Source organism: Pristiophorus japonicus, chromosome 5, assembly GCF_044704955.1.
Source record: "Pristiophorus japonicus isolate sPriJap1 chromosome 5, sPriJap1.hap1, whole genome shotgun sequence".
Lineage (NCBI taxonomy): Eukaryota > Metazoa > Chordata > Chondrichthyes > Pristiophoridae > Pristiophorus > Pristiophorus japonicus.
Window position 1 is genome coordinate 235,767,479 of NC_091981.1, and position 27,770 is coordinate 235,795,248.

The 27,770-nt window shown below is 40.8% G+C and overlaps 1 protein-coding gene across 1 annotated transcript in view; it reads right to left on the reverse strand.

Annotated features, from left to right (window-relative positions):
• pip4k2aa (phosphatidylinositol-5-phosphate 4-kinase, type II, alpha a) overlaps positions 1–27,770 on the reverse strand; it is a 248,466-nt gene that overhangs the window by 191,227 nt on the left and 29,469 nt on the right. The gene's annotated exons all lie outside the window — the stretch shown is intronic.

The following is a 27,770-nucleotide window of genomic DNA, read 5'->3' on the forward strand; positions in this document are numbered from 1 at the left end:
GCACGATCAGTGTCAACACCTTTATACTCTCCGACTGTGAAATTCCCTTCTACACCCCTCTGCTTTGCTACCTCTCTTCCTTCATTCAAGAGCCATCATTTTGACACCTCCTCTAACTTTTCTCCCACTTCCTTCTCATTGTGCTCCAATCCCTGTGCAAGTGCAAACTGTTATGCTGTTATTACTAATGTGTACTTACTTATTGTGTACGTTGCCGAGAGCATGCGGAAATCAAGCGCAGGCAGTGGAAAGAGCGTGGGGCAAACCAGTCCCACCCACCCCTTCCCTCAACGACTATCTGCCCCACCTGTGACAGAGACTGTGGTTCTCGCATTGGACTGTACAGCCACCTAAGAACTCATGTTAAGAGTGGAAGCAAGTCTTCCTCAACTCCGAGGGACTGCCTATGATAATGACTTATTGCAACGGTCAGATATGGAGACCAAATTCTGCAACAACAGGTAAGGGCCAAATTGAGGTAATAGGTAGTGTGATTGCACCAGGAGAACTTTTTCTATTTTGTTTAATTTATATATGCACATTTGAAAAATGCACTCTTAAGCACTAAATTGAATCCCATACTTTGGCTACAGTTCTGAATTCCATCATGTTTACCAATACACCGACAGGAATTATTTCTAGAAGTTTTGTGCAATCTGCAGTATTTCAACACGGTAAACAAATGCAGTCACGTGTGATGTTAATGTCCAAGCTACAAATAGCTTTTTGCGTTTGTTCATTTTGGTGAAGTCCCTAAAGACATTAGGCCAAATAAACAGTCTCACAAAAGCAGCAAATGATCTGACAAGCAGACTTTGCTCCCATTAAATCCCACGCATAATTATTTTTTTTTGAAGATGCAGATTCTGTTACACTGATGAGCCACTGTGTCACTCATGAGCAAATGAAAAGCCTTCCACGACAGTACACAAGTTCAGCATATCCACACAGGGAATTTATGTTCTCATTAATCTGGTACCCTATTGGTTCTAAGCAAAATTTGCAAAGCAACAGAAAACAAAATTTCTTAGTACAGGTCAACTAAAATATCTACATGTCTGGTGAGTAGTTCACATCAATTTAACCTTTTTTAAAAAATACACAAAAAATCCAATAGTGTCAATGAACATGGCACAGTTCAGTTTCATAACATCTAATTTTAAACCACGATGTTTATAAATTTACTGTAGCAGAACCCTTGCCTAACCAGCTTGTGTACACAAATTGCTGCACAAGTACGCAGTAAAACTACTTCCACTGCTAAATGAGACAAGTTGACCAACATGTGTTATACAGAATGATATGGCATTCATAGGCCTGCTGAATCCATGCTCGGCTTGTTTTCTATTAGTTTTCTGCATCACCAGGAGAGTCTGTCCTTTCAAATAGTCATTCTTCTGTTCTCATGCATGGATCGTCAAGTTTACAGAACACATGGAAAAGTTCAGGCAAGGAACTGCTGAGCTTGGCTCAGTTGGTAGCACTCTCATCCGAGTCAGAAGGTTGCCAATTAAAGACCCATTACACACGAGCACGCATTCTTGGCAGACAGTTTAATGCATTATTGAGGAAGTGCTGCATTGTCCGAGATGCTGTCTTGTGAGAAATTAAACTTCTCAGGTGGATATAAAAGATCCTGTGGTACTATTTGAAGAAAAGCGGCATGTTCTGGTGTCTCCAACATTTCTCTTCAATCAATTTAATTTGTGTGTTTATATTTAATGCATATTTAAATGTCTCCATGGGCTCACTCCTCCCTATCTGAGGAACCTCCTTCAGTGCTGCAAATCCACTTCCCACCCCCGAATTCTGCATTCCTCGGAGTCCGGGCTCTTGCACATCCACAATTGGTGGTGTGCCTTCAGCCACCTAGGCCCCATTATCTGGAATTCCCTTTCCACACATATGCCAATCCACCTCCTTTTCCTCCCTCAAACCCACCTCTCTAGCCAAGCTTTTGATTGCCCTTCGTAATATCTCCTCCTTTGACTTAGTGTACATATATTTTCCCCTGGGCCTCTGAAGTGCCTTGAATAGTTTTCCTATATTTAATATGCTTTTTTGTAGTACTAGTGGTGTTTTGTGTGGTGCTGGTGCAAAAGTGGTACTATTTATTGCAGTAGTGTGGTACCAGGAAGAAAAAAATAAACGCAAAATGGAGAGTGGATGGGGCAGGAATGATGTTAAAGGTTGGTAAATAAATAGTTTGTTAAAAATACATAAACCTGATGTTCAAGCCACAACTTCACACAGATTCTTATATGTAACCCGTGAGAATGGAAGTAAAACAAATCTTGCTGTTTGCCCACCTGGTTGGCTGCTGGTGGCCTAGATACTCGTTTATACGTTCATATTAGTCTTCACTGTTGCCATGCTGATTTCTGCAGGCAGTTGCTTCTGATTTTTGTTCTCTGGCAGATAGATGCAATGTCTGAACTAGTTGATGATAGATAGGTGCTAAGTGGTTATTATCTATTGTATTTGACATTTCTGTTCAGTGGTTAAGTTATTGTCACAGAGACATGATTTTGTCTTCATTTTTTAAGTTGATGTCAGTAGCTCAGATTTATTTTAATATCATTGTAAAATTAAATGGAGTTAATATTTGGGTTGCTAATGTGCCGTACAGCAGATTTATTGTGCTTTTAATGTGCTATGAATATGCAGCATAATGAATTGACATATTTTTCCCATAAATCTGAGTTTTAAGTCACAAGCATAAAAATATCAATGCATCATAATGTATAATATCTTCTGTCTCAAGCACAGTTTCCAAGATACCTCCCTCTGGTCTCAGCCATGCTGTTGGGAGATCAATATCAATGATAATTTAAAGGTTTTAGATTATGGTACAGCTCCCATCATATCCCCATAACTCTATTTTACAAGCAAGGGTAAGACAACATGATCAAAACTCTTGATTTATTTATGTAAAGTAAATTAGATTCCTATTGTCTATCTGCCTACTTAATTAATTTAATCAAAGATAATGGCTTTGAGAGGCAAGGTAATATTAATATCCAATACAAGGGAGGTAAGTCTCTTCAAATTCATGGGAGAAGGCCTATTTTATATTGGAATCGATGCAAAGTTAATTATCCATACATATTTAGTGAAAGTCTATAAATGTTCGTCTTTAAATGAAGGTCGATTCAAGCACTGGATTAATCAGACTCTGAAAAGGTGGGAAGTGGGGTTCCAGCAGGATTGGTACTGGGACCACTGTTGTTCACCATTTACATAAAGAATTTGGACTCGGGAATTGGAAGTACAATTTCAGAATTTGCAGACGACACCTAATTGGGGGTCATACTTAGAGTGGGGGATTGCAAGAAAATACAGGGAAACATTAATAAACTTGCAGAATGGGCATGTAATTGGCAAATGAACTTCAATATAGGCAAGTGTGAAGTGGTACATTTTGGTAAGAAGAATAAGGAGGTCACATACTCCTTGGAAAATAAGGTGTATAAATGGGGTAGAGGAGCAGAGGGATCTGGGGGCACAGATACACAAATCACTAAAAATAGCGACGCAGATTAATAAGACTATAAAAGAAGCAAACTCCCAATGAGTACAGGTCCAACCTGCTCAGGTTTTCCTCAGAAGACAACCCCTTCATCCCAGGAAATCGACCTAGTGAACCTTCTCTGAACTGCCTCCAATGCAAGTATATCCCTCCTTAAATGAGACCAAAACTGTACCCAGTACTCTAGGTGTGGTCTCAACAACACCCTGTACAGTTGTAGCAAGACTTCCCTACTTTTATATTCTATCCCCCTTACAATAAAGGCCAACATTACATTTATCTTCCTAATTACTTGCTGTAGCTGCATGCTAACTTTTTGTGTTTCATATACGAGGACACCCAGATCCCTCTGTAATGCAGCATTATGTAGTCTCTCTTCCATTTAAATAATAGTTTGCTTTTCTATTTTTCCTACCAAAGTGGATAACCTCACATTTTCCCACATTACACTCCATCTGCTAAATTTTTGCCTGCTCACTTAACCTGTCTATATTCCTTTGCAGACTCTGTCCTCCTTTGCAGACTCTGTCCTCCTCATGACTTGCTTTCCCACCTATCTTTGTATCATCAGCAAATTTGGCTACATTACGCTCGGTCCCTTCATCCAAGTCATTAATATAAAGTGTAAATAGTTGAGGCCCCAGCACTGATCCCTGTGGCACCCCACTAGTTACAGTTTGCCAACCTGAAAATGACCCATTTATCCCGACTCTCTGTTTTTAGTTAGTTAGCCAATCCTCTATCCATGCCAATATATCACCCCCAACACCATGAGCTCTTATCTTGCGTAGCAACCTTTTATGTGGTACCTTATCAAGTGTCTGTTGGAAATCAAAATATACCAAATTTACTGGTTCCCCTTTATCCACCCTGCTCGTTACATCCTCAAAGAACTCTAATAAATTTGTCAAACGCGATTTCCCTTTCATAAAACCATGTTGACTCTACTTGATTTAGAAATTCATAATACAATGTCCTACTATTACTTCCTTAATAATAAGATTCCAGCATTTTTCCCCAATAACAGATGTTAGGCTAACTGGCCTATAGTTTCCTGCTCTCTGTCTCCCTCCTTTCTTGAATAGGGGTGTTACATTTGCAGTTTTACCAATCCACTGGGAGCGTTCCAGAATCTAGGGAATTTTGGAAGATTACAACCATATACTGGATTACAAATACAAAAAAATAAAAATTTTCTTATATACTAGTGGACTTGTTCTGGATAAAGTGGATGATGCTGTTTTTCATGATGTTCGCCTGCCATGCACCAACAATAATCATCCCTCCTACAACCAGCAACGCCAGAGATGCCATTCCTGTGCAAAAGGGTTTCTCCTCCTCCTCCTCCTCTTCCTGCACAAGCTTGCGCTGCGAAAAAAAATGGCCTGCCTTTCTTTCTCTCTTCTTCTCCTCTCCTCCTCTCCTCTCCTCCACCCCACCTTAACAGAGCCGGACTTCAGCTCCTTTTCAGCAGGGTCTATCTAGATCACTGAACAGACCTACTCTCTCCATTTCCCAGAACATATGTCCTTCTCACCTACTCACAAACTGTCTTTCTCTCTTTGCCCTGATTCCCAGGTAGGGTCCCTCTCTACTCTCATCCCAACTAGAATTCCACCAAGACACCTCTCTCTATTGTTCCTTTAAGAAGCAACAGCATTTTTCTGTAACTTCTCTCCACAATCCCTGGGTGAGTCATTATTCAAATAAAGTTATAAAACACCTGCACTCATTGTTTTTCCTTCTTTTTCACTTCTCCCTTAGAACTTCAGGAATACATCATAAGAAGCAGTATGATAAATATCTCCGTGCACAAGACTGCTCAGCTAACGAACAAGCAGTGTTTGCATCAAAAGCAGATACCAGAATCACTGTCAAATGTCATGGAGGTCTTTCACACCAGCATCACTTGTGGTCCAATTATAATTGTAAATCACAGATAAACCAGTCAAATCACTTCAAATTGGAGAGTTAACTTTCGCAGGAATTAACCTTCCCCATTCAGTTTAATCATTGCATTTATTTGCACTATATCGAGTCAAGAAGCAAATTATCATGTTTTTTGGTAACCTACCAAACTGGGTTACAGTATTCCATTAATGTGCAATACAGGTTTTATGGAATATTGAAACTGAAGACTGTTCAAATTGCCCAAGAACTGTCCCAATGCAACTGGCACTTCAATAACTGCAGCAATGATTTGTTTAAGGACACTTGTTCATGGCCTGATGAAATGCAATTCTAATTGAACAATGCCTTGGCATGAAGGCATTTCTGCAGCTTTCAGGTTCCTGGATGTTTTTTGTACTTTCAATAGCATGCATTTTGTATGTCAATACTACACAGACTCCTCTGTTGTAGCTTGGACTCAATAAAACTGTTGGCAATACCGGAGACAGATTGATTGGCTTAAATTTTCCCTTGCCTTGTGAATGGCTGTACACATCACTCAATGGGGACAAAGAAGCTGGGAAAATAGGTATACTCACTGTCCAAGATAGAGTCACAGCTAGATGCAGGAGTCAGTAAAACATGATCTCAATGAGACATGAAGAACTGAGAAATGATGCAAACTGCAACAAAATGTAACAAATTCTGGATATGAGGATATTATCCACCTTGCCACATTATTGCTACGTGGACACTGCTTTCTAACAACTGCAATTTTGTTACTTCATATAAATCACTCATCTCAATGTTGCACGTGTAGCTCCTACTTACGACTGAAGGAAAGTAGGAAGGGGCAATTATACTCGGTACCAGCATCAAAACACATGCTGTTACTAGAATGAGTGATTACACAAATTCTGCCACGTTCCAAAGAAAATCACCCTCAGTAGAGGAGTCATAGAAAGTTTTAAAGCGAAAGATCCAAATAACTGGATCCTGCAATTGTGGGAGGGATGTCAATTGATGTAGCTAGCAGAGGTCATCGACCAGTTTCTCAAATGCTTTCCCACTGAAACATGCTCCACTTGCCCCACTTTATTCCCGAGAACTAGATCCAGCACAGCTTCCTCCTCATTGGGCTGGAAACACACTGACTGAGAAAGTTCTCTTGTACACATTTCAGAAATGTCTCCCCTTCTTTGCCTTTCATACTTTGCTAGACTAGATTAGGATGATTGAAGCCCCCCATTATCACTACTCTAAAGTTCTTGCATCTGTCTGAAATTTGCCTGTAAATATGCTCTTTTATCTCCTTTCCACTATTTGATGGCCAATAGTATACACCCAGCAGCGTAATAGCTCCTTAACCGCAACCTAAGTGTCATATTTGACCCTGAAATGAGCTTCTGGTCACATATCCATGGCACAACTAAAACCACCTATTTCCACCTCCATAACATTGCCTGGCTCTACCCCTGCCTCAGCTCATCTGTTGCTGAAACCCTCATCCATGCCTTTGTTACGTCTAGACTGGACGGCTCTAATGCACTCCTGGCTGGCCTCCCACATGCTACCATACGTAAACTTGAGGTCATCCAAAACTTGGCACCAAGTCCCACTCACCCATCACCACTGTGCTCGTTGACCTACGTTGGCTCGCAGTTAAGCAATGCCTCGATTTCAAAATTCTCATCCTGGTTTACAAATCTCTCCATGGCCTCACCCCTCCCTAGCTCTGTAATCTCCTTCAGCCTCACAACCACTGCCCCACCGCCCCCCCCCCCCCCCGCGAGATATCTCCCACCCTCAAATTCTGCACATCCCTGATTCTAACTGTTCAACCATCGGTGGCCGTGCCTTCAACTGCCTAGGCCCTAAGCTCTGGCACTCCCTCCCTAAACTTCTCCATCTCTTTACCCCAATTCCTCCTTAAAACCTACCTCTTTCTGCCATAATTTCTTCTTGTCTGACTCGGTGTCAAATTTATTTTTTGGTCTTGTAACACTCCTGTGCAGTGCCTTGGGACATGTTTTACTACATTCAAGGCACTATATAAATACAAGTTGTTGTTGTTAATTCTAATCAAATAGATTCTGCCTTTGTACCCTCAGTATATCATCTCTTTTTAGTGTAGTAGCAGTATCTTTGATCAATACCACTGCATCCCCCCTGCCTTTTTCTTTCCCCATCTTTCCTGAATACATTGTAGCCAGGAATGTTAAGTTCCCATTCATCCCCTTCTTCTCTCCAGATCTCTGTTCTTGCCATTATATCAATCCCATGTGACTACAAAGGGTCAGCTGTGGCTCAGTGAGTAGCACTCTCACCTCTGAGTCAGAAGGTTGTGGGTTCAAATGGACTTGAGCACACAAAAAAAAAAATCTAGGCTGACACACTCCAGTGGAGCAGTCGGAGGTGCTATTTTCCGGATGAGACGTTAAACCAAGGCCCTGCCTGCTCTCTCAGGTGGACGTAAAAGATCCCATGGTACGAATTCAAAGAAGAATAAGGAAGTTATCCCCGGTGTCCTGGCCAATATTATCCCTGTGTCAACATAACAACAAAACAGATTATCTGGTCATTATTACATTGCTGTTTGTGGGAGCTTGCTTGTGCGCAAATTGGCTGCCGCGTTTCCTACATTATAACAGTGACTACATTCCAAAAGTACTTCATTGACTGTATGCTTTGAGTGTTCGTGAAAGGTGCTATATAAATCCAAGTCTTTCCTTCTTTTACTTGTGCCTGCAACTCACCAACCTTATTAACCAGGCTCCGGGTATTTACACACATGCACTCTAAACCCATCTTACTCTGCCTCGCATTTGTCCCCTTACTGATTCCTCCTGTTTCTGAACTGTACTTTATTCTAATGCTCTTTGCCTTTCGCAATCCTCATAGTTAAGTCTCTATCTCATGACGTTGAGGCTGGAGCTGGTCAGTTGTGCGGTTATGCTAGTGTTAAAAAGGAATAATGTGGATCTGGAGAACACTTTTTCCAGTGAACTCAGCTTATTGTGTAGCTTAGTAGAGGCTATGCAATTGTAGAAACCACATATTGTTTGGTAAACAGCATATGCGCTACTCTTCGCTACTCTATTGACAGGAAGAGGTGTCTACTGTACATGGTCCATATTTCTGACCTCAAGTTGCTGGAGAAATACCACCAACGATGTCTCCGCAAGATTCTACAAATCCCCTGGGAGGACAGACGCATCAACATTAGCGTCCTCAACCAGGCCAACATCCCCAGCATTGAAGCACTGACCACACTTGATCAGCTCTGCTGGGCAGGCCACATAGTTCGTATGCCAGACACGAGACTCCCAAAGCAAGCGCTCTACGTGGAGGAAGCACATCCGGGAGGGCGCTGAACACCTCGAGTCTCGTCGCCGAGAGCATGCAGAAATCAAGTGCAGGCAGCGGAAAAAGCGTGTGGCAAACCAGTCCCACCCACCCCTTCCCTCAACGACTATCTGCCTCACCTGTGACAGAGACTGTGGTTCTCATATTGGACTGTTCAGCCACCTAAGAACTCATGCTAAGAGTGGAAGCAAGTCTTCCTCGATTCCGAGGGACTGCCCATGATGATGATTGCCAGGAAGGATCCATGATATGATGTGCAATCAAATTCAAAAATGAGTCAACTAAAGTGATGCACTTTATGAAATAATGTAGCTGTAACGTATTTTGTAAATGATAAAAGTGGTTATAGTCAAGAAGAAAAAACACACTTAGTTAAAATTTGCTGAATGTTTTTAACAATGAATGTCTTAAAATACAGATAAAAAAAAACAAACAGCAATAATTGACAAGGTTGATGCAGAGAGGATGTTTCCACTGATAGGGGAGACTAATCTTAGAATAAGGGGCTGCCCAGTTAAAACTGAGATGGAGGAATTTCTTCTCTGAGGGTTGTAAATCTGTGGAATTCGCTGCCTCAGAGAGCTGTGGAAGCTGGGACATTGAATAAATTTAAGACAGAGATAGACAGTTTCTTAACCGATAAGGGAACAAGGGACTATGGGGAGCAGGCAGGGAAGTGGAACTGAGTCCATGATCGGATCAGCCATGATCGTACTAAATGGCGGAGCAGGCTCGAGGGGCCAAATGGCCTACTCTTGCTCCTATTTCTTATGTTATGTTCTTATAATTAAATACAGGAACTAGGACAAACATTGCATTGCTGAGATTTCCAGCATTTTCAGCTTTTATATTAGAAAACTTTACTTCACTATGCTAACAACAGTGGATCTACCAGCAAGAGAAAACAAAAAGGTACACTTCCAAACCTGGGCCTATACATATGTAGAACAGAAGTATTACTCTTGTTTACATCGGTATGCATTTGAATCAGCACAAATCTATGTAACAGAGGACATGGCTTAAAACTGTACTGATTCAAAATACAGGGGTACAAAATGTATTCAATTTCAAACAGAAATTTAGATTTTTATGGTGGAGCTGACCTCTATTTGCTATTGTGGGATACAGAAGAGTTACGGTTGAATGGAGACAATTGAGTGCTTTGTTTTCAGAACAGCTGTGTTTTCTATATTCTATCTCTGAGACTTGGGTCTGGATAGAATTGTACAGTTAAAACTTAACTTTATTTCATTTACAAGGACAATACTAGCAAATTAAAAAATGGCATCTCTAATTTCAGATGAAGTTGAGTTTATTGGGAAATACTATCCATTGTAACAAGTACATTGATTAGAGTCAATTCATACGGGAAACTGAATCAATACTTTAGCAATGGAGAATGAAGTGTGGCAGAACATTTACCGGGGAAAGGCACATACAACAGAGTTACTTTAGTTACTATACAGAACTGGTCACTGTGGACTGGGTCTAAATCAGCTTTATAGTTGATAATCCTTAGCTTATTTGTTCCACGGCTTAATATATCAATTTGGAGGGTTTAGAATATAACAACTTTATTTTTTTGGGTGACCTTTCCAAGTATTTTTTAGCAGGAAGACATGCAAAAAGTGGAAATGTTACCCATTGTTATTCCACAAGAACAAAACTGGAAACAAAAATCACCACCTGAAGTTATTTTCACAAAAGCCAAAGTGAAAAAGGAGCAGGAGTTTGAAAATTAAATGAATCAGAATTTTTCTCGGCAACACTGCAGAACAACCATTAAACTATGTTATGCCATCCCATTTCTGCCTAAGCACACAAACCACTCCAAAGCTTCAAAATCTAACAAAACTCATCTCCAATGACTCATATTTCCATGATTTATCTATGACGTGAGATTAGGCATTCTACACTTTTGTCAATTATTCCCTTGGTGGACGACTTATGGAACTGGAAGGATAAAGATGGTGTAGAGAATCTGCAAAAGGTGTAGCTTACTCCCCAACTCATCTGCCGAACTGGAATAGAACAGGATAGAGATGTGATCCAAAATGAAGCATAGAATGGAAGGAAAGTAAAATAATCAAGATCAATGAAAACAACTGCAGAACTGACCACTGCAATGCAGTCACATAATGTGACATGCTGACCTTATGGGGGTTCCTGTTTATTCAGCAAAGTAAAGGATAATTAGAACACAATGAACAGACAGTATTTGCACCTTTATTTTCAAGCAACATAACATACTAAAATGTGCCCATTTGATTAACAGTTAGAACAATTTTGCAGGCAAACCAACCTAAAATAAGTATATTTGCACCTACAGATTTATGTTAAACAATATTCTTAAATCAAACTAATGTGGAGGTCTTTGGCCTTAATTATTCCCCATTAGTCAGTGAGGAATGCCTCTATGACCCCATATTAAACATGTAGTACTCCCACGCTTCTTGGCACATCAAGGAAGCATTGTAACACTGCCAACAAAATGAATTTTATTTCTTCCTTATTGCAGAACCCTCAATCATCAAAAGTGTTAGTACCCATATAATTAACACTGAAACAAAATGCATACAGCCCTTCTGAACTAAAGTACAATGGCCAAACTGTACTGAAATGCAAGACATAAAAAATGTACCTGAATGAATTTTATTTTTATCTGATCAATAAACATCCTATCTAAAGATAGCTACTAAGTACAAGAATGTTACATGACTTTTGTTTAGCTCAAGGAAGGAGCTTTGGACAGCAGGTCAGCGTCAGACTAGTGGCATGTTATAGGCTGGACCAATCTAAAATTAGGTCTCAGAAGTGATATCAGCCCTTTGCACAGCAATGAAGGAAGTGTATATTGCAATGGTGGCACAGGGTGCAAAGGGGATGGATGGCCTGTACAGTGGAGCAGTAATCAGTGCAGTCACAGGAGATGGGGGCAACCTTTGAAATTGAAGGACAATGGGCATGTGACCTATGGTCTTAAACATACAAAAAGGCACATTTATGCTTATCCTATTTATTAGATAGTACAACTTCATGTACCACCTTTCCAACTGCTAGTAAAGTTAACCCCTGGGGGAGGTAAAAAAAAAAACAGGAAAAATGATACCTCCCAATTTCCTCAAGAAAGGGGACTCAAGTCTTTGCTTTTCTGGGCCATACATGTACATATTATAGTGCATTAGAAGTTATATATAAAGTTTAAACCCATGTTCTCAATAGTTTGTACATATCTCAAGTTGCCGATACTGGTCTTTCAATTTAGGATTTATCTACCAATGAGGCAATGGTACTAAGCTTGCCTGACACAAGACTCCCAAAGCAAGCGCTCTACTCGGAACTCCTACACGGCAAGCGAGCCCCAGGTGAGCAGAGGAAATATTTCAAGGACATCCTCAAAGCCTGCTTGATAAAATACAACATCCCCATTGACACCTGGCCAAAGACCACCCTAAGTGGAGGAAGAACATCCGGGAGGGCGCTGAGCACCTCGAGTCTCATCGCCGAGAGCATGCAGAAAGCAAGCGCAGGCAGCGGAAGGAGCGTGCGGCAAACCAAACTCCCCACCCACCCTTTCCTTCAACCACTGTCTGTCCCACCTGTGACAGACTGTAATTCCTGTATTGGACTGCTCAGTCACCTAAGAACTCACTTTTAGAGTGGGAAGCAAGTCTTCCTCGATTTCGAGGGACTGCCTATGATGATGACTAAGAGCAGCCCACTCCAAACTTCCAGGTTCACAATTTTCAAATAGAAAAAGCCAGTAAATAAGAAATGTTAATAGGACTAAGTTGCCTAACTTTGAGGGCCCGATTACTAGAGCTCAGGGACTGCATGTGGCCCATGGTCATAAATTGGAGGACCCTGCCCGAAGGTAATCAAACAAGCTCCAGAAGACTATGGTTACCAATGATGCATCACTAGATATACTTAAACACACTACCTCACCTCATTTAGGGCCCAAGTTTCTACACGCGCCTAGAACGGCGCAGTCCCGACCTGGACGCCCGTTTTTCGCGCCACAAAGTGCGCCTAAAAAAATCCTCAGTATTCTCCACCTACTTGCAGGTCCTCTGGCCCTCGGCGCAGCGCAGCACGAGCTGTGGGGGGGCGGAGCCAGGTCCCTGCGCTGAAAACAGTGCCGGGACCTCTGCACATGCGCGCTACAGTGGGCACGCAAGTGCAGTAGCTCCAGGCACCGAACTGTGTGGGAGGGGCCCGAAGCACGCAGCCCCTAGCCCTGGCCGAATGGCCTCACTGGGGCTGTGTGAATAAGGCTCCTCCCACGGCCAGCTCCTGCTCCCCCCCCCCACCCCGACCAGACCCGACACTCGCTCCCCGCTCCCCGCCCCCCCTCCTGCATCCGGACCAGACCCGACACCCGCTCACCCCCCCCCCACCTCGTTCTGGACGCCTAATTTGTAACCTGCGCCTGATTTTTTAATGTGTAGAACAGGTTTTTTCAGTTCTACAAAAATCTTCACTTGCTCCATTCTACTTTAGTTTGGAGTACGTTTTCACTGTGGAAACTTTCAAATCAGGCGTCAGTGGCCAGACACGCCCCCTTTTGAAGAAAAAATTCTGTTCCAAAGTAGAACTGTTCTACCTGACTACAACTGCAGAAAAAAAAATGTGGAGAATTACGATTTCTAAGATAGTCCGTTCTCCACCAGTTGCTCCTAAAAATCAGGCGCAAATCATGTGGAAACTTGGGCCCATAGAATCATAGAATAGTACAGCACAGGAGGCCTTTCGGCCCATCGAGTCGGCGCCAGCTCATTCGAAGAGCAATCCAGTTAGCCCCACTGCCCCACTCTTTCCCCATATCCCTGCAATTTTTTCACCTTCAAGTATTTATCCAAGTCCCTTTTGAAGGCTACTATTGAATCTGTATCCATTACCTTATCAGGCAGTGCATTCCAAATCCCAACCACTGGTCGCATAAAAAAAGTTTCCCTCAAGTTGCTTCTGGTTATTTTGCCCATCACCTTAAATCTGTGCCCTCTCATAGACCCTTCAGCCATTGGGAACTGTTTCTCTTTATTTACTCTATCTAAACCCTTCATGATTTTAAATACCTCTATCAAATCTCCTCTTAGCCTTCTCTGCTCCAAGGAGAGCAACCCCAGCTTCTCTAGTCTATCCAGTTAACTGTAATCCCTTATCCCTGGAATCATTCTAGCAAATCTCTCCTGTATCCTCTCCAAAGCCTTCATGTCCTTCCTAAAGTGCGGCACCCAGAATTGGACACAATACTCCAGCTGGGGCCGAACTAGTGTTTTATATAGGTTTAGCATAACTTCCTGGCTTTTAGGGCTAGACTTTCCCAAGAGCCCCTCAATGCCCGATTTCCCACCCAGAAAAACCGCTAACGTTTTGCAAGTAACGCTGGTGAAAATTTTCATTAAGTTCAAAATAATCGCCCGATGAGAAAATGGATCTTGCACCATTATTCTCGGTGGTTAAAGAGGAAACTAAGTAAAACAGGCAGTTCTTAAAATGTTTCTAAAAATTTAGTCCGAGGCTGTGTTTGGGTCTGGGGGGGGGACTTTTTTTTTTAATTCACTAAAAAAAGTTAAAAAAAACATTAAGACACTTAAAGCTAATTGCCGTTTTCCAATTTTTTCAAAAAGCACCTTTAACTTACCTTTGTTTGCAGAGTACTCACCTACCACCCACTGTTTAAGCAGCTTTCACAGGGCAGTTCCCGTGGCGATCTGCACGGGCTTCTGTTGAGGCCAAACTTACGCCCTGGCGATTTTCTCAGCTGTGCATGTCGACGGTTTGGTCCCGGCGAGCGTTTTGAGATTTGGGCGGTACCATTAAAAAACTAAGGGGGAAACTTTCGCCGGGCGGTTTTTCTAGCAAAAACAGCTGTACTGCTGAGAAAACCCACCCAAAATGAAGGTGAAAGTTTAGCCCTATGCCTCTATTTATAAAGCCCAGGATCCCACATGCTTTGTTAACCTGTCCTGCCACCTTCAAAGATTTATGCACAAACACTTCTGTTCTTCCCCCATTTGTCTTAATTTTCTTAGGAACATAGGACTATACAGGGATTGGAAATTACCACCTTTTTCCATTATGCCAGTGTTCAGCAAGGTGGTGAAAACTTGCAAATATGATTTTTATTTCCAGTTTCCAGACCGCACAAATGCTAGCAATATAGAATGACATATTTCAAGTTAATGAGATTATAAATACTCCCTTTTTGAACTGGTTATGGTTGTTACACCTGGGTTGAATTAAGAAAATTGCAACACAGGATACCGCATAGGAAGCCATCTGATACAGATTTTACTCCATTAGACTTCAAAACTTAGCAGTGATTATGGTGCACATGACTTGGGTCTTAAAAATGATATAACCCCAATAATGCTTTGCTACAGGCACAGTAATGTATTAAATATAAATTATGGTTTAAGTGTGGGAAAAAGTCTCTTTAGTTCTAAAATATCACATTTTAATGATCTATTTTGTATTCGCGAAATGCTAACATTGCTAGATACTACAAGAGAAAAGGCTTGATGTTTGTTATTGGACATGGTTATATGGTACGGGTGAAATCGGAGTTGATTAAGATAAAGAATTAACCAGCTTCATAACATCAAAATTCTGACAGTTAAAAAAGGGAACAGCCTCTATAGTAAGTTAGAGCTTAAAACCCATCAACACTAAAACTGATTTAAACTTATAGCTTTCCACGTGTGCAATTTGCACTTGTACTGCTCCATGCAGCCAAAATTTCTTTCCTCTCATCAATCACCTCTGCATGCAAAATCAAAAAAAAATGGAGTCCTTCACCCATTAATAATTATAGTTGGCACAAGTTTGTATTTTCCTCTTGCCCCATTACATGCTGGAAAGCTACACGGCAAAAATCAGTTGCCACACTACTGGCTGGGGAAAATGACAGTTGCAGTGGAGAATACAAATCAACACAATGTCACCTAGACTGCAAAAAATGCTTGTGGTTTGGATGTTTTCAAAAAATATACAGGGGTTAATTTGAATGATATAGGACGTCAATTAGGGCCTTAGAGTGTTTTGAAGAATTGGAACACCCTCCCAGCCATCTGTTATTCTCTCCAATAGGTTAATGACACGAAAGTTATTTGCGTGCATATTTTCTGTTGTTTCTCCATCACAAGGGATTTTCAGAACATTGTTCAAAATACTGACGTGGCACTTTGCTCAGCTCAGAGTTTTGTTTTTAACAGTTGCAATCTCAAGACCAAGAGACAACTACAGGCAGATTTCTTTGTGTACTCAAAACAAGGGAAGTCACAGCTGAGGAGTAGAACATTTCACTATTTTTAATCACTCAGCTACCCCATCAAACTCCCAAGTCTGTTATAGCACAGGCCAGATATTGTGCAAAGCTCCTTTGATTGTCCAATAACTTACTTAATACCCAACCTCAAGTGTCTCCACAACTTTTCGCCAATATAGTACTTTCATCCTCCATACCAGTCACCCTTGTGTTTTGCGATTGACAGTTTATTACATTTGTGGTTAACTGTGCTGTGTAACTCATACTTTTTTGGAACTGAAATGAAATCATTTTGAGCTATTTTCACCGAGGATCTGTAAAGCCAGAGAGAAAAGTCTATTCCAGTCTAGACTAGAATCAAATCAAGTCAAAAAGGTGAAAGTATAATATTGGGCAAGAAATTGCTGAGAAGTTGCACCACTTGAATGACGCATTATTCATTTCTTTTGCTAACCCTAACCCTAAATCCAGCATCTTAAAAAATCTTTAAAAAGAACGGTGTTCATCATAAAACCCGCCACTGCAGAAATTTCTGGCCCATTCTATCCCTCAACCACACAGTCTCTCCTTAAACCCTAACTCCATAAAAGGGCTCTGTCAGGAGGCGAATACTTTATTTCTCTCCCAATGTTATATATCTCAGCAACTGAAATAGAATGCAGAGCAAGAAAAAAGGTCACACTGACTTACGGAGCTGCAAATCTTATAAAACAGTAACATGTTTAGTCTTAACCTTGAAACACTAAAGCTAATCAGTTAAAAAGACAAAAAAAGGTAGTCTCCTGCTGAGAAAAACATCTCATAGAAAGGGGATCTCATAGAAACATAAAATTCTGACGGGACTGGACAGGTTAGATGCAGGAAGAATGTTCCCGATGTTGGGGAAGTCCAGAACCAGGGGACACAGTCTAAGGATAAGGAGTAAGCCATTTAGAACTGAGATGAGGAGAAACTTCTTCACTCAGAGTTGTTAACCTGTGGAATTCCCTACCGTAGAGAGTTGTTGATGCCAGTTCATTGGATATATTCAAGAGGGAGTTGGATATGGCAACTTACGGCTAAAGGGATCAAGGGGTATGGAGAGAAAGCAGGAAAGGGGTTACAGAGCCATGATTTTATTGAATGGTGGTGCAGGCTCGAAGGGCCGAATGGCCTACTCCTGCACCTATTTTCTATGTTTCTTTGTTTTTTTTACCAAAAAGAACCTGCATCCCTCCAATAACCATGGAGAGCATCATAGCTGATCCTGTCCTTGCCCAATATCCACATATCTGCACTTCCCATTGATTAAAAGATCAGAAGTGGAAACCATGGCTCACTTCTTTTCTCTCTGGAACAATTGCAACACCCACACTGTGGCAGAGACCAACCAGCAGACATGGGATTGAACAGGTGACTTTCTTGGTTTATAAGGGGTCACCATTTAGGACAGATAAGGATAAACTTCTTCACTCAGAGGGTGGTGAATCTTTGGAATTCTCTACCTCAGAGGGCTGTGGAGGCTTGGTCTTTGAATATATTCAAGACAAAGATCGATAGATTTTTGGATATTAAGGGAATCAAGGAATATAGAGATAGGTAGAAGATCAGCCATGATCTCATTGAATGGCGGAACAGACTCAAGGGGCTGAATGGCCTACTCCTGCTCCTAATTGTTATGTTCTTATGTTCTTATATTATTCAAGGACTAAATTCGCAATGCATTTAACACTAGCGAAGTCTCCAGCCGAATGTTTTTAATGCTGATCTTGTTTAGGTGCAAGGGAATGATGAGCATGAGTTTGGTGCACTTGCAACTCACATCTCAGAGTCCCACTCTAGGACTTGAGCACATAATCAAAAGAGGCACTGCAGTGCAATACTGAGTGAGTGCTGCATTGTCAGAGGTGCTGTCTTTTGGATGAGATGTTGAACCAAGGTCACCATCTTATCTCAGGTAGATTCTTGGCTATTATTGAAAGAGGACCAGAGAGCTCTCCCCTCAAATCGTGGGCAACATTCATCCAGAGGCCATTTGGACATTATAACTGTGTTAACTCTTTGCTCTTGCCCCCTTAACCAGCACCTTCAAAAACTGGTTAACTGGACATTCATCTCATTTGGTGTTTTTAGGACCTAACCATATGTAAATCAGCTGCTATGTTTGACTACATAAAAACAGTGACTACACTTCAAGAGTAATTAATTGGTTCTGAAGCGCTTTAGGATATCCTGAGGATGATATAACTTGCCATGTACAATCATAGAATAACATGAGCGCAATTTTTGTGCTTTGTACACGAGGCAGGAAGAAAAAAATGTCATTCTGTTGCACAAAAACAATCAATTTTGATCATTCGCTACTATTTTTTTCCCCTCCCGCTGGCACTTTAGCTTATCAAAAGACAGTCAAAAAATGCTTCATCGAACACTTCAGGCTTTCACCACATGCTTGTGAAAGGTAGGTAGAGATTTCACAGCAGCAAGACAGAATGAGTTCAACTCTATGCTGCAACAAATATCAATATAATGAAGCAATAAAGTAACTCCTCTGTTTTTAAAGAGCTCATTTTCATAATTAGTGTTTCAGATGATACCTTTGCCAGTGAACTAAGTAAATCAGCACAGTAGTCCATGGGAGAAATCAGCAAAGCTGGTGGAATAGTGCTTCCATTTGAAGTTTATACAAAAGTCAATCTGAATGCATATTAAACAGCCAATGGCCAGGTAACAACATCAGTAATATGGAAATTATTCTGACATTGTCAAGAGTTCTCAAAATCTCAGTGACAAAACAGTACTGAAATACAGAAAAGTAACAGACACAGCAGCATAGTAGGAGTAGAGGGCGAGAAATTCAGTTTTTGGCAATATCTTTTTTTTCCTGTTATTTTACAGTCTTCCAGACAAAATACCACTAAAAACGTCGCTATTTTTTAAGCGGGTAAAATTGGCAAAAAAATGCGCATGTTGGTAAAAATCGACGTTGCACAAGGATTCGCGGTGCAAACCGCGGTCCTCGCCAACTTTAGCCCGAGACCTATAACCGCCAAAAACACAGATCCTGGGAGGGGAGTAAAAACACAAAAAAATTGCAAAAGTCAAAAAAATAAACAATCAGAAAACATTCACTATACACGTAACTAATGAATCGCTGAAAAAGAATTAAAAAAATAAAAACTTCAACTTACCTTTTTTGTAGGTCTTCATACAGACCGCTGATTCTGGGGCTTCAATGCAGGCTTTTCTTCCAGGTGTTTTTTTTCCCACCCCGAGCATGGGTTCCCAAACGGCCAATTTTAAAGCAGTGCGGGGTTTTTTTTGGCGTTGTATGTGGTCAATCCGCTTTTTGCCGATATTTCAAAACCGCCATTCGTTAACTTTGGCCAATTTAGGCAAGTACCTTTTACCAGCAAAAATAGCGAAATATCGCCGAAAAAATATGCGCAAGGCTGGCCAATTTCTCTCCCAGAGATTGCATATTTATAGCAATCCACATCTCCCTGCAACTCATGTCTAAAAAAGAATTCCGCCACATAAACCGAAAGTGTAGTGCTTTAAACTGAAATACAAATGGAATAGGCGGGAAAAAAGATATTTTTTGAACCTTCACAAGATTAGATGCATCTGATGCACAACACATTGCAGCATCAACGTCTGGTGTTTTCATTCCTTTCAACTCCGCTGAAGTCCCAATCGCAACCACCCTGCTGGGGAAGGCACCAAGTGGAGGTCAGATATCTCTCAGAGAAAAATCTGTTTTCTCATGATGAACGCAAGGTGTATGGTCAGAGGAAACTGGAAAGGGGAAAAAAAGGAAGTAGTACAGGTATTTTATGCCCTCATTTTAAAAAGGCAGCAAATCAAGATAAAAGGAAAGCATTTTCCATAAAATATGAAGGGCTTATTAAATAATGATTGAATATAGGGGGCACAGTCTCAGGATAAGGGATAGGCCATTTAAGACAGAGATGAGGAGGAATTCCTTCACTCAGAGGGTTGTGATTCCTTTAATTATCTGCCCCAGATGGCTGTGGATGCTGAGTCTCTGAATATATTCAAGACTGAGAGAGATAGATTTTTGGAGTCTAGGGGAATCAAGGGATATGGAGATCAGGCGGGAAAGTGGAGTTGAGGTCGATGATCAGCCATGACCTTATTGAATGGCGGAGCAGGCTCGAAGGGCCGTAGGACCTACTCCTGCTCCTGTTTCTTATGTTCTTATAGTCACCTATGTTAGCTTTAGGGTGCCGACAGGATCATAAAATAAGACCAAAGAGAAAATGTGCCACTGAGTATTCTTTATGCAACACAGAGCATTGAATGTCAAAGGAAAAATAAGTGAGTAGTTGGTAACTGGGGTTTCAGGAGGTTTATCTCTTTCAAAGAAAAAAAAACAAAAGTAGAAGTTCACCAGAATCAGCAGGGCAACTGGTTGAATTCACTGGGAAAGGAAGCCGAATAACTTTATAATGAAAGAGCACATTTTAACTATGATGAAGAAGCCACTTTGTAGCCGTCAGTCTGAAGGAAATTGCATGCTACAACTCTTTGCATACTCTAGTTTGAATGAAAAGTACAGAAGATGAAATTGAAACAAAAATGTATGTTAACTCATCAGATGTTGGAAATGAAATCATCTGGGTGCAATCAGCTGTCAGCACCTGACAAGGTCATTCATCCAACTGTCGTGCTACAACTGCATCAATGTTACCATTTTTTCAATGTGGGATCCAACTGCAAAATGGATAATGCTACCTGGGAGGTAGAGGAAACCAGGATAAGTAACAAGAATTAAAACTTTTTAAAAGATTCAAAGGAACAAGATAGTTAAAAAAAAACATTACTTAGAACAAAAGTTAAAGTAAAGTAGAGTTAAAATAACTGGGAGAAAAAGACAAGGTAAAAGAGAAGATAGGACATGTTAAAATATACACAAAGATTATTTTAATAGTTATAGGCTTATTACAATAATAAAACTACTTCTGATATTTGAGTAGCTCTACTACTGTAATGCTGTTACATCAAAATAGAACAAATGCTGAAAACTTTTTTTCTTTTTTTGCATGGTTGACTCATGAAACCAGACCAAAACATCACTACAAACCCCCCTCCCCAGCCCCCACAGTAATGACAGGCCAGTTAGCCTTACAACAACAAGAAGCGATAATATAGTATCTTTAAAGGCGCTTCAAAGCAGTGATTATCGAACAAAATTTGACACTCGCCACATAAAGAGATATTAGAACAGGTGACCAAAGGCTTGGTCAAAGAGGTCAGTTTTAAGAAGCAATAAGATTAAATTAAAGGAGGAGAGAAGTAGAGAGATGGAGAGTTTTCGGGAGGGAATTCCAGAGCTTAGGGCCTAGGCAGCTGAATGCTGGAGCGAAGAAAATCGGGGACGCGCAAGAGGCTACAATTGGAGGAGTGCAGATATCTCTGATGGTTGTAGGGCTGGAGGAGGCTGCAGAGATAGATGGGCAAGGCCATGGAGGGATGTGAAAACAAGGATGAGAATTTTTTTTTTTTTTAAAATCGATTACTTCAGTTGTAGATAATTTAATTCTATACTAAATTCTAGTAATTTATCAAGTGCTTGGAGCAACATACATTAATCAAGGTCATTTTGCATAGATTTCTGAAAGGCATATGGTGCTTGACCAATCAAACAGAACTATTTGTCGAAATAAAGAGGATCAAGGAAGTGTAATAGATATGGATTTACAAAATGCAATGCATTTGGGGGGACAGGGCACAATTTCAAAATTCGCAGATGACGAAACTTAAAGTATAGTAAACAATGGGGAAGATAGTAATAGACTTCAAGAGGACATAAACAGGTTGGTATAATGGGCAAACACATGGCAGATGAAATTTAAGGCAGAAAAAGTGTGATGTAATACATTTTGGTAGGAAGAACGATACAATTTTAAATGGGGTTCAAGAACATAGACACCTGGGTGTGTTTTTGCACAAATTTTTGAAAGTGGCAGGGCAGGTTAACAAGGCGGTTAATAAAACACATAGGATCCTGGGCTTTATAAATAGAGTCACAGAGTACAAAAGCCAGGAGGTTATGCTAAACCTGTACAAGACACCAGTTCAGCCCCAGCTGGAGTATTCTGTCCAATTCTGTGCACCACATTTTAGGAAGGATATGAAGGCTTTGGAGGGGGTACAGAAGAGATTTACTAGAATGGTTCCAGAGATGAAGGATTACAGTTAAGTGGATAGATTGGAGAAGCTGGAGTCATTCTCCTTCGAGCATAGAAGGCCAAGAGCAGATTTGATAGAGGTGTTTAAAATCATGACGGGTTTCGATAAAGTAAATAAAGAAAAACAGTTTGCAACGATAGGAGGATATTGATAGGCAACAGGATAAATAATTGCCAATTGCCTGTTGTATTGAAAGAGCTGGGGGAACAGGACTAACTGGATTGCTCTTCAAAAGAGCTGGCATGGACTCAATGGGCAGAATAGCCTCCTTCTGTGCTGTACTATTCTATTATATGATAAAGAGATTGATAGCAGAGGCACTGGCACATGGAATTAACAGGAATGCACCCACATGGATTGAGATGATTGAAAGGCAGAAAGCAAAGGTTAAGGGTAAAAAGGTTTTCTGAATGGAAAGATGTGGTGAGTGGTGTTCCACAGGGATCAGTGTTAGGGGTGCACTCATTTACTAGACATAAGTTATCTGTATTTAAGAATTAAGGGAATGTTGAAATTTACTAATGACATCAAATCTGTGGAATTTGTCAAATGGTGATGTTGAAAGACGGCAGGAGGACATTGATAGACAACAGGATAGGTGGCAATTTGTAGTTCAATGTAGAAAACGGGACGTAATACATCTTGAAGTATGAATAGTGAAAATAATACAAATTAGGTGGCAAAAATTTAAATGGAGTAGAGGAGCAGAGACCAATTATGCAAATACACAAGGCATTAAAAAGGTGGCAGCACAAGCAGATAAGGACTTTTAAAAAAGCAAATTGAACACTTGGTTTTGTATCTAGAGGCAAAAAAATTGCTCAACATAATTCGTAAAATTTGAGCAAGCTAGGCAGGAGGAAGATAACTAGAGAGAGGAGAAACACACATGTAAACCTGAATCAACTTCAGAATGTAGTCAGGAATACAACCTAACTCAGAATTGATGGATGAACAGGTCCCAACTTCTGAATTACAGACATCTAGAAACATTTCCCTAATTTCATCCCTCCTGCAAATAGCTCACACATTTTATAGTGTTTTATTATAAAAAGATATTGCCAAAGTGCTTACACTTTTTGGGCTCAAAATTGGCTAGGAGTTGCTCCGGTTTTTTTTGGAGCAATTTGATTTTTCTGGAGTATCTTAAAAATCCACATTTTGCACATTCAATTTGCGCCAGCGTAAGTGAATTAGGATTTGTTTAGTTTTGGTTTTTTTCCCCCCAAAAGGTGGCATTACCAGCCACCTACGCCCGTTTTGGCCATTTAGGCCACTTTGGCCAGCTAATAGTTACGCCAATCTAACTTAGGCCAGCGTATGTGGCCACTTGTGAAAACCCTTGCGGAGAGTTAAGAAATCAGCGCAGGTAGGTACATCGGAGGCCAGCAGAACTTAATGACGACTAAAGAATGTGAATAGGATCAAACAAACAGCTATACAGGACATCATATGACAAACTTCGCAAAGTTAATTTACTATACAACAGAAGCATTCATGGACGCTCAAACGACAAAAGTAAAAGTAAAAGATAATTGAATTAAATTGCCCCAATCTCACAACTAATTTAAACAACCATTTGTTTGCAATGATTATACTGGGCCAAAATTGAGCCCATATTATCTAAATAGAGTCTACTTCAATAAATAAGATATTCTCTCAGTGTTCCTCCATCACTGAGACAAAACATATTTACATAAATTTTTCAAAATATCCAAATAAAAAATAGAAGTAAGTCAGTCCTACCCTACCTGCATCTTCAGCCTGGGAAGGCAGCAGGCTGGCCTGTGCGGTAGGCCACTCGGCCTGGGATAAGGGTGGGATGCATCAGGTCCCACACTGCAGCACGCACAGGCTGGGGGCAGGAGCTACTGCGCATGTGCACACACTTCAACGCGCATGTGCAGACATTCTGGCACTGTTTTCAGCGCGGGAGCTGACTCCGCCCCCGACCCGACTGATTACGCTGCGCGAAGACCCGGGAGAGGCTGGACAACGGCCAAAGTGGGGAACGATTTTTTTTGGAGCAGTTTTCCACGCAGAAAGTCGGCGCATCTCCCATGAGTGCACTGAAAAAATGGGTGGGCCAATTTTGAGCCCATTAACTTTAATTATAGGCAAGAGGAGCATGTAGAGGAAGGTGACCATTTTTTTTCCTACCTGCTGAATCCGGAAAAAAAAGTCAATCTCATCAACGGGGCAGTGTACTGAGCCAGCAAGAATTCAGATGTTGAATTTGTATACAAACCGAGTGCCCCATCTGTTTACACACAGTCGCCAGCATTGTAGCTGCCTTTGTGCAAGCTGCCTTTGTGCAACTCATAATTTTTCATGTCATTTCTTGCCACATATGACAGGGATATCCTGTTCTGTGGGTGCAATGCAATCTGTTTGCCTCGATATAAAAAGAAAAAAAATGATCCACTCTATAAAGGAGAAAAGGACTCGCTGGCTATTTTAAATTTAGACAAGGTTTTTCTCATTGTATTCTGACACACCAGTTACATTTTCAGGTGGTTATTAATCATACTCAAGCAGCCTCTACAGCAAATATTGTTACCAATGTATGGTCCCAAGGATGAAAGATGCATAATTTGAACACTTGGCCCATATGCTAGAACCCTAGGATGTGAAACAAGTAGTAGTCATATCTGGTCCACATAACTTTCAGTATATGAACTGAAAACATAAACCAGTGGGCTCAGGAAGATGAGAGTTTCAGAGAACTTCCTGGCATTATACAGGTTAATGCTCTTATGTCGTTGCAAACGTTATATTTTTGAATTTTTGTACTAGATATTCTGCTTGGACTCAGTGACACCACATTCCCTCAAGCAAAGCTCGGATCCTCTATCATGTGCAAGCACACAATCTCAACTTCTAGAGACAGATAAATAACATTCCATCAGACCATGGCTCAGGTAAAAAAAAATACATTTATTTAACATTAAACATGTAACTGAACAATACTCAGTACAAACAACATAATTTACAATAATTAGAAGTTATCCTATTCTCGTTGAATGTCAAAATCAACAGATACTTCTCTTGCAGTTAGCCTCAACAATTCCTCCAGATTATCTGCCCTCTGGCTGCAAATCAGTCAACATACAACGCAAATTTATTTGAATATAAAACTGGAAGAAAGGACATTAAAAACTTTATTTCTCTTGACAACAATGATCAGACATTCACAGGTAGTCAATTTCAGTGAAGGTTTTCTCAGCCATTTTGAATCAACTGTGATTTCTGAAGAAAGAAAGACTTGCATTTAGATAGCACCTTTCATGACCACCAGATGTCCAAAACGCTTTACAGCCATTGAAGTACTTTTGAAGTGTATTTGCTGTTGTAATATAGGAAACACAGCTGCCAAATTGCACACAGCAAGCTCCCACAAACAGTAATCTGTTTTATGTTGATTGAGAGATAAATATTGTCCAGGACACCGGGGATAATGCCCCTGCTCTTCTTCGAAATAGTGTCATGGAATCTTTTACATCCACCCGAGAGCAGATGAGACTTCGGTTTAATGTCTCATCCGAAAGATGGCACATCTGATAGAACAGCACTCCCTCAGTTCTGCACTTGAGTGTTAGCCTAGATTTTTGTGCTCGAATCTCTGGAGTGGGACTTGAACCCATAACCTTCTGTCTCAGAGGCGAGAGTGCTACCCACTGAGCCACAGCTGACACACACAGCTGACATATTAATGCCTTCAGTATTCCAGACCATAATATATATTCCTTGCAGCTTGAAAAAAATCAGCTCGCAATAACCAATAATAACCCTATATAAACCAAACTCTAAGACAATGCAACTTTTCTGTCATAGCAATTACATTTCTATTATGGAAACTATCTACAACAAGAACAGAAGAACTTCTAGAATGTTTCAGAGATATGATTACGCATCATTCAGCATACATGAATGTATTTTTAGTACTAATGTATTCTTACATCCTATACCTTACCAACACTTCTCTCAACATCTCCGCTGCCTACAATTTCACGCAAATTGTCCGACATCCAGTATTAGATGAGCAAAAAATTCTTCCAATTAAATATTGGGAAGACCGAGGCCATTGTCTTCAACTCCCTCTACAAACTCTGTTCCTGAGCCACTGACTGCATCCCCCTCCCTGGCCACTGTCTGAGGCTGAACCAGACTGTTTTCAACCTCGGTGACCTATTTGACCTGGAGCTGAGGTTCTGACCCCATATCCTCTCCATCCGCCTACTTCTACCTCCGTAATATTGCCCCCACCTCTGCCCTTGCCTCAGCTCATCTGCTGCTGAAAACCACAAGCATCCTTTTGTTACCTCCAGACTCGACTATTCCAACACATTCCTGGCTGGCCTCCCATGTTCTACCCTACATAAACTTGGTCATTCAAAACTCTACTGCCCGTATCCTAACTCACACCAAGCTCCATTCTTCCATCATTCCTGTGATCGCTAACCTACATTCGTTCCTGGTCCAGCAATGACTCAAATTTAAAATTCTGAACCTTGCGTTCAAATCCTCCCCATGGCCTCACCCCTCCCTATATATGTAACCTACTCCAGCCATATCACCCTTCAAGAACTCGGCATTAATCCAGTTCTGACTTCTTGTGCATCCTCAATTTCCTTTGCCCTGCCAATGGCTGTCTAGGCCCCAAGCACTGGAATTCCCTCCCTAAACCGCTCTATTTCTCTCTCCTCCTCCTTTAAGATGCTCCTTAAAACCTACCTCTTTGATCAATTTGTTGGTTACTGTCCTAATACAACATAAGAAATAGGAGCAGGAGTAAGGCATCTGGCTCCTCAAACCTGCTCCGCCATTCAATAAGACCGTGGCTGATCTGATCGTGGCCTCAACTCCACTTCCCTGCCTGCTCCCCACCACCCTTTATTCCCTTATCATTCAGAAATCTGTCTATCCCCACCTTAAATATAGTCAATGACCCAGCCTCCACAGCTCTCTGGGGTAGAGAATTCCAAAGATTCACGATTCCAAAGATTGTTTCTCATTTCCGTTTTAAATTTGGTGACCCCTTATTCTGAAACTAAGCCCCCAAGAATTTTCTTGAGTGACAAGTTGCACATTAAAGGCCATGATCTCAGTGCATAGACCTCAGATTTACAGAAATCACAATATTCGTACAAAATGGTGGTGTTTTTTTTTTAAAAACAAACTATTTCTTTTGATATTTAAAATTACAATTTCAGTTAACTAGCATTTTACATTCTGAAGAAGGGCCCAGTCCAACATATTGACCAGTCTGTTTATATGCTGACTGACCTGCTGTATTTCCAGCATTTTCTGTTTTTTGTTTAATGCATTATTCTAATATACAATACTCAAACATGTTCCCCAACGAAGAAAACTTCGGCTCTATTAGGTTTTCTCATGAACTTAGAGCCCCAAATCCTAGAATTATCTTTATAATTCTTAACCAAAACCCACCAACATATCAGTATCCTTTTGCTAATAGATTTAAAATCTGTACTTCAGCACACTTACTAAGAGTGT